Source organism: Nematolebias whitei, chromosome 18 (assembly GCF_014905685.2).
Source record: "Nematolebias whitei isolate Nwh7 chromosome 18, NemWhi1, whole genome shotgun sequence".
Lineage (NCBI taxonomy): Eukaryota > Metazoa > Chordata > Actinopteri > Cyprinodontiformes > Rivulidae > Nematolebias > Nematolebias whitei.
In genome coordinates this window covers 9,971,347-9,978,183 of record NC_056515.1, presented here as the reverse complement: position 1 = coordinate 9,978,183, position 6,837 = coordinate 9,971,347, and the positions used below count along the sequence as shown (strand labels likewise).

Below are 6,837 nucleotides of genomic sequence, written 5' to 3'. Positions count from 1 at the left end.
ACCAATGAAAGACAAGTGTTTTTAATACAAAAAACGCTAACCTTCAAATAATCATGTTCAGTTATGCATTTAATACTTGGTCGGGAATCCTTTTGCATGAATGACTGCTTGACAGCGATTTCTTTCTGTGTCTTACCCTCTTGCTTGAGGGTGTCAATGATGGCCTTCTGGACAGCAGTCAGGTTGGCAGTCTTACCCATGATTGCGGTTTTGAGTAATTAACAAGGCTGGGAGTTTTTAAAAGCCTCAGGAATCTTTTGCATGTGTTTAGAGTTACGTCGTTGATTCAGATGGTTAGGTTAATAGCTTGTTTAGAGAACCTTTTCATGATATACTAATTTTTTGGGACAGGCATTTTTGGTTTTCACGAGCTGTATGCCATAATCATCAGTATTAAAACAATTAAATACCTGAAATATTTCAGTTGGTGTGCAATGAATCTGAAATATATGAAAGTTTCATTTTTATCATTACATTATGGAAAATAATGACCTTTATCACAAGATGCTAATTTTTTGAGAAGGACCTGTATGGAGGTAGCCATCTTGGATTTTGACTTGGCAACCCAATGTTTGGTAGACTCCTGTCTTACACATAGATGCAGCCACACACCAAAATAGAAGTTGGCATGTTGCTTATTTTTCAAGTTATCATGCTCACAAGTTAACAAACATAAATGTATGTTGGTAGCCATTTTGGATTTTGATTTTTTTTTTTGTGGCATCCCAAATGGTAGAAGCGAACCTTAGTCACATACCAAAATGGAAGTTGGTAACTCACTTACTTTTCAAGTTATCATGTTCACTACTACTACTTAATTTATGAAGCACTTTAAAACAACCACAGCTGCAACAAAGAACTCTACATATAAAATCAATAACATTTAAAGACATAAAAGAAAAAAACATGTAAAACTGTAAGAACAATAAAAACAATAAAAACAATAAAAACAGCGCTGATCAAATTTCAGGCTGTGCTAAAAGCCAGGGAGTAAAAATGTGTTCTTAAAAGAGTTTTAAAACTGGACAGTGAAGGGGCTTGTCTGATGAGAAGAGGGAGATCGTTCCACAGTCTTGGAGCAGCAACAGAAAAAGCTCTGTCCCCTCTGAGCCTCCGTTTGGACCTCAGCACCTCCAGGAGCAGCTGATCAGCTGAACTGAGGCACCAAGCAGGAGAGTATGGGTGAAGCAGCTCAGAGAGGTAGGATGGAGCAAGACCATTTAAACTTTTAAAAACAAATAAATATCTTAAAATGAACTCCAAAACGAACAAACAGCCAGAGGAGTGAAGCCAGAGTAGGTATGGCAAGCCCTTTTAACATAAAATCGGATTCACCACGCTTACATTCCAGATATCTGAAACTGAGTTTTGACTAGACATATTGGTTATTTAAGATATCTTGAATTGCATTTTGACTAGTCAAAATACTTATTTAAGATATCTCTAATTACATTCTGACTAGTTATAATGACGTCAGATTTACCATTGAGTTGTATGGAGGTTTCAATTCAAGATATCTTGAACTGAATTTTGACTAGTCAAAAATACAGTTCTAGATATCTCTAAGTTAATTTTGACTATATTATTTGCTTTCAAGATATCTCAATTTAGTTCTGACTAGTCATAATTACAATTAAAGATATCTTAAATGACGTCACTATTCAAGATATCTTAAATGTATTTGTAGATATCACAAATGAAGTTTTGACTAGTGCAAATTAAATTGTAGATTATGGCAAGCCCTTTTAACATAAAATCGGATTCACCACGCTTACATTCCAGACATCTCAAACTGAGTTTTGACTAGACATATTAGTTATTTAAGATATCTTGAATTGCATTTTGACTAGTCAAAATACTCATTTAACCTTCCTACTATGTTAGGGTCTGTAGTGACCCATTTTAAATTTTAAATCATGATACTGTCTTTTAAATATTTTTTTTTGCATCAAGGCTTTTTGACTTTGTCTGGAACCTTGATTTAAATAAAAAAATATATATTTTTTTTTTCACTAAATTTAATTTTTATTTTTTATAGAACAACACGCACTTGCCGCGCTGGGGTCATTTGTGACCCAGTTATGGTATAAGACTATCAACCAATAATCAGTGTCAAAACTGAAATCATAAACACACTGTGACCTCACTAACTTTGTCATACATATGTTAGGGCCTTCTGTTTTTACCTGTTTGTCTACTTCACTGACCAAAACATCCCCATTTATCCGTACTAATTTTATTGATAAGTCCCTCATACTCTGCTCCCAAAAACTGAAAAAGTTCATCCAGCTGTAGATGCAGAGACATGTTGAGGCATGCCCATGTAGAGATAAGCCTACCTGGATAGCCATGCCCATCTTGATAGGCAGACCTAGATAGACACACCCACCTGGGTGTGTCTCTACATGGGCATGTAGAGACATGTAGAAACAGACACTCCATTTTACCTAGAGCTTGGCTAAATACCAAAATGAAGAGAAGATTCACAGTACAAGAAGCTCTAGATCACATCCTTGCTGAAAATGATGCAGAGGACACACCTAGTGACACAGATGAGCCAGTTTCTGAGGAGGACGATGCTATTGAATATGAATCAGAGTACACAGACTCGTCGGATGAGGAGGGCACAGGTGCTGAAGCTGCTCCTGTAACTGAAACCTATAAATCCAAAAAGGGTAACATCACTTGGAGTGCGATTCCTCCTGTTTCACATGGCAGGGAAGCTGCTGAAAATGTTATGAAGATGACCCCTGGGATTACAAGGTTTGCTGTGACACGAGTAAGTGACATCAAGACATGCTTTGATTTGTTTATGCCATTGTCACTAAAGAAAGTCATCATTGCTATGACAAACCTCGAAGGGAAAAAAGTTCACGGTGACACTTGGAAGGACATTGATGAGGAGTGCCTGGATGCTTTTATTGGTGTTCTTCTTCTCGCTGGCGTGTACAGATCCAGCAATGAGGCCCTTACTAGTCTCTGGGATGTGTCCACAGGCAGGAGTATTTTCCGCGCAACAATGTCACTTCAGACCTTTCAAATGATCTCAAGAGTCCTCAGATTTGACAACAGAGATACTAGAGCACGGTCTGACAAGCTTGCTCCCATCAAAGACGTCTGGGATAGATGGGTGAAGCTCCTTCCACTGATGTTCAACCCAGGACCAGAGGTGACAGTGGATGAGCGTCTTCTCCCTTTCCGTGGAAAATGCCCCTTCCGGCAATACATGCCCAGTAAGCCAGGCAAATATGGCATAAAAATCTGGGCAGCCTGTGATGCGAAAACCAGCTAAGCCTGGAATCTACAGATTTACACAGGCAAACTTGCAGCTGGCATCCCTGAGAAGAATCAAGGAAAACGGGTAATCCTTGATATGACTACTGGACTGCGGGGTCACAATATCACGTGTGACAATTTCTTCACCAGCTATGATCTTGGACAAGAACTTCTCAAGAGGAAACTTACCATGGTGGGCACAATAAGAAAAAACAAACCTGAGCTGCCCCTTGAAATTTTGCAGGTGAAAGACAGGGCTCCACTGTCTTCAAAATTTGCTTTTACAGAAACCACCAGTGTTGTTTCATACTGTCCCAAAAAGAACCGGAGTGTGGTACTTATGTCCACTCTTCACAAAGATGCAGCTGTGTCAACAAGAAGTGACAAAAAGCCTGAAATCATCCTGGACTTCAATAAAAACAAAGGAGGAGTGGACAAGCCTGGACAAGCTGACTGCCACCTACACTTGCCAGCGAATGACCAGGAGATGGCCAATGGTTGTATTTTACAACATCCTAGATGTGTCTGCATACAATGCATTTGTCTTGTGGACCCAGATTGACTTGGGGTGGAACGCCAAAAAAAACCACAAGCGGAGATTGTTCCTTCAGGGATGTTCCTTTAGAGATGTGTTCTAATACTTCTTAAAAAAACACTGTTTTGAGGGCATTTTTTGGCTGATTTAAGACGGGTCACAACTGACCCGTTCACATCATAAGTGCGTGTGGGATCTCGCCCCGCTAGGAAGGTTAAGATATCTCTAATTACATTCTGACTAGTCATAATGACGTCAGATTTACCATTGAGTTGTATGGAGGTTTCAATTCAAGATATCTTGAACTGAATTTTGACTAGTCAAAAATACAGTTCTAGATATCTCTAAGTTAATTTTGACTAGTCATTATTTGCTTTCAAGATATCTCACTTTTAGTTCTGACTAGTCATAATTACAATTAAAGATATCTTAAATTATGTCATTATTCAAGATATCTTAAATGTATTTGTAGATATCACAAATGAAGTTTTGACTAGTGCAAATTAAATTGTAGATATCTTGATAGCAAATAACGACTAAGCAAAACTAACTTAAAGATATCTAGAACTGTACTTATGACTAGTCAAAATTACTTTTAAGATATCTCAAAATGAGTTCAAGATATCTTGAATATTTTATCATGTAGACGGCTTTTCTATTTAAGATATCTTGAATTCACATTTTGACTAGTCAGAATGACGTTCAAGATATCTTGAATTGTTATTCTGACTAGTCAAAACGTCACAGATTTACGTAGCATTTTGGCGGAAAAATCATAAGGCATTGTAGCCTTTTTATCTTATAATCTGCAAAATCAGGTCAGTCCAACACAACGCTCGTATTTTTAACATGATTTTTAGCGCGGCAGCTCGGATTATTTATTGTATCTGCAACAAGAAGACTTTTTTTGCGACGTCTTTTTCACGACAACCGGAAACCGACACTTCCTGCTTTGCGAGTCTTTTCACTAAGGAGACATGGCTCTCTTTTCAACATCTTTGCTTAATTTGCCAATCTTTTCTTTCGCTGCTGAGGAGGAAATCGCAGCGGCGAATTCTCGATCTAATAAACGTGAAAGGATAAAAGTTCTTCCTTGAAGAAAATATCCTCAGCTGTCAAGGTAAGAAAAGATGTAGCTTAGCAAGCTAACCGTTAGCTACAACATGTGAAGCGCATAAACATCGTAATAAAGAAGCCTAATTTAGTGTGCTACATTATTTGGAGTGTTTGAGACAGACATGATATAACATTTTTAATTATATTTTTATGAGGTTCCATTAGTGCCAAACATATGTTTATGTGTGTATGTAGCGTGCTGTGTATATGTAAGGTGAAGTGTTAAGTGAATCAATCTATTATACAATCTATTACTTGTTTAAAGCTAAATATGTTATAACAAGTATTAATTTATATATATGTGTGGGTGTGCTAAAAACAGATCTATTTTAGATCTCACTGGGTGTTGAAAAAAATAAATGTTGGCTTATTTCTGTAGAAGTGCAGCTGGTAAAGGTTTTTGTAACCATGTAGTTGCACTTTTTTTTTTTTTTAACCAGACTGCCCACTACTCCCAACTCCAGCTGCCAACTGGTCCTCCTGTACTGGCCCGCACAAGAGATTTACAAAGATGGCACAGACAAAGAACACAGGTAAAAAAATAAAATAAGAGTGGAACACATTCTTTTCTGTTATTTAGTATATGATGGTTATGATTCTCATCACAATAATTGTAATAACTTTCCCACCTGTATATTATTAGTGCCATGTGAAATTTGTCATAGTCTCAATGTTACTTGTGTCAAATATATTTTTCTCTCCTAACTTGTTTAGAATGGTTTGTTTTTGTAGGTAATGAATAAATGCAGGTTCAACCTCTATGAATTAGTAATATTTGCAAGTTAAGTAAAAATCTTAACTCTCAAATCTGTCCCACTGTGTCCTACCAAATTGCTCACTTGTCTCTTTACATTTATTTATTTTTTAGTTTGACATATTTTTATGTTTATTTCTTGTAAGGGAATCCATCCTGAACCTGCCAGCGAGGTGGTGGTGGTGCGAAAGCCCAAAACTGTGGTGAAAAGATGTTTGCACTCCACGCTTTACAGAGCTTTCACAGGTATAACCTTTGGGTTAATGTTTTTATGTCCGTTTCCTTTGTCAAAACTTATTGTGATTCTGTCACTCATGTGTTTGTAGGACCACTTCCAGATCCTGACATCCTGGCATCGGGAGAAAAACCACCTGCTGGAGTCCCAACCACTTATCACACTTATCCTAGAGATGGTCTCTCAGCTATGGAGCTGGTACCATCCAGACTTGGGCCTGTGCCACAGGACTCACTGAGGTCTCACCAGTGCCCACCTGAGAAGTCCTGCATAGCATCATTCTGCACCACATGACTCCAGACCTCCCTGCTCTTCCTTCGATGCTGCATAGTCTTCCCAACATGTGTTTTGTGCCCACACTCGATCAACTTAAGCATCTTCAGTCTCTGCAAGTGTCACATTAAGTACAGGCCAGAACCAGGGAGCAGTCCAGATGTCCTGCGTGGGTACAGCTTCGACAACCAAGGCTTACTGCTAGCCATTTCCGCTTTCCGTGTTGCTTACAGAGGAAGTGCAGAGGAGGAGTCTGCTGACAGCACTGGCAGCTCAGATGATCAGTGGGTACACTAAACAATAACTGTTGAACGGGTATGGTGTGATGAATGGATTGATGATTGATTGATTGATCAGATGAAGTCTAAACTGGACATGTTTTACTTCAACACCTTCATCCATGTGTTTATATCAATGCAGCAAGAAACATAAAATGTATAAATCCCCCTTTTGTTCCTTCATATTTTTAATCAGTCTCAAGCTGTGAATCACTGTAAATACTGTATCCTGATGCTGCTCAATGATCCAGGTAGGAAAATCTAAAAAAAGTTAAGTCTGGTCCTCTGGACATTCAAAAAGCAAAAAAACAAAACAAAGCAAAACAACAAAAAAAATGTAGAAACGTTTCGTCTCTCATCCGAGAGACTT

At 38.1% G+C, this 6,837-nt stretch overlaps 1 protein-coding gene and 1 long non-coding RNA gene across 2 annotated transcripts in view; one reads left to right on the top strand and one right to left on the bottom strand.

The window, feature by feature from the left end:
• Positions 1–6,837, bottom strand: part of LOC119424635 (seizure 6-like protein) — a 337,403-nt gene that overhangs the window by 99,687 nt on the left and 230,879 nt on the right. The gene's annotated exons all lie outside the window — the stretch shown is intronic.
• On the top strand, positions 4,748–6,094 carry LOC119424636. Its single transcript, XR_005187522.1, has 4 exons — positions 4,748–4,931; positions 5,368–5,460; positions 5,828–5,927; positions 6,008–6,094. It is a non-coding gene; the product is annotated as an uncharacterized LOC119424636 (long non-coding RNA).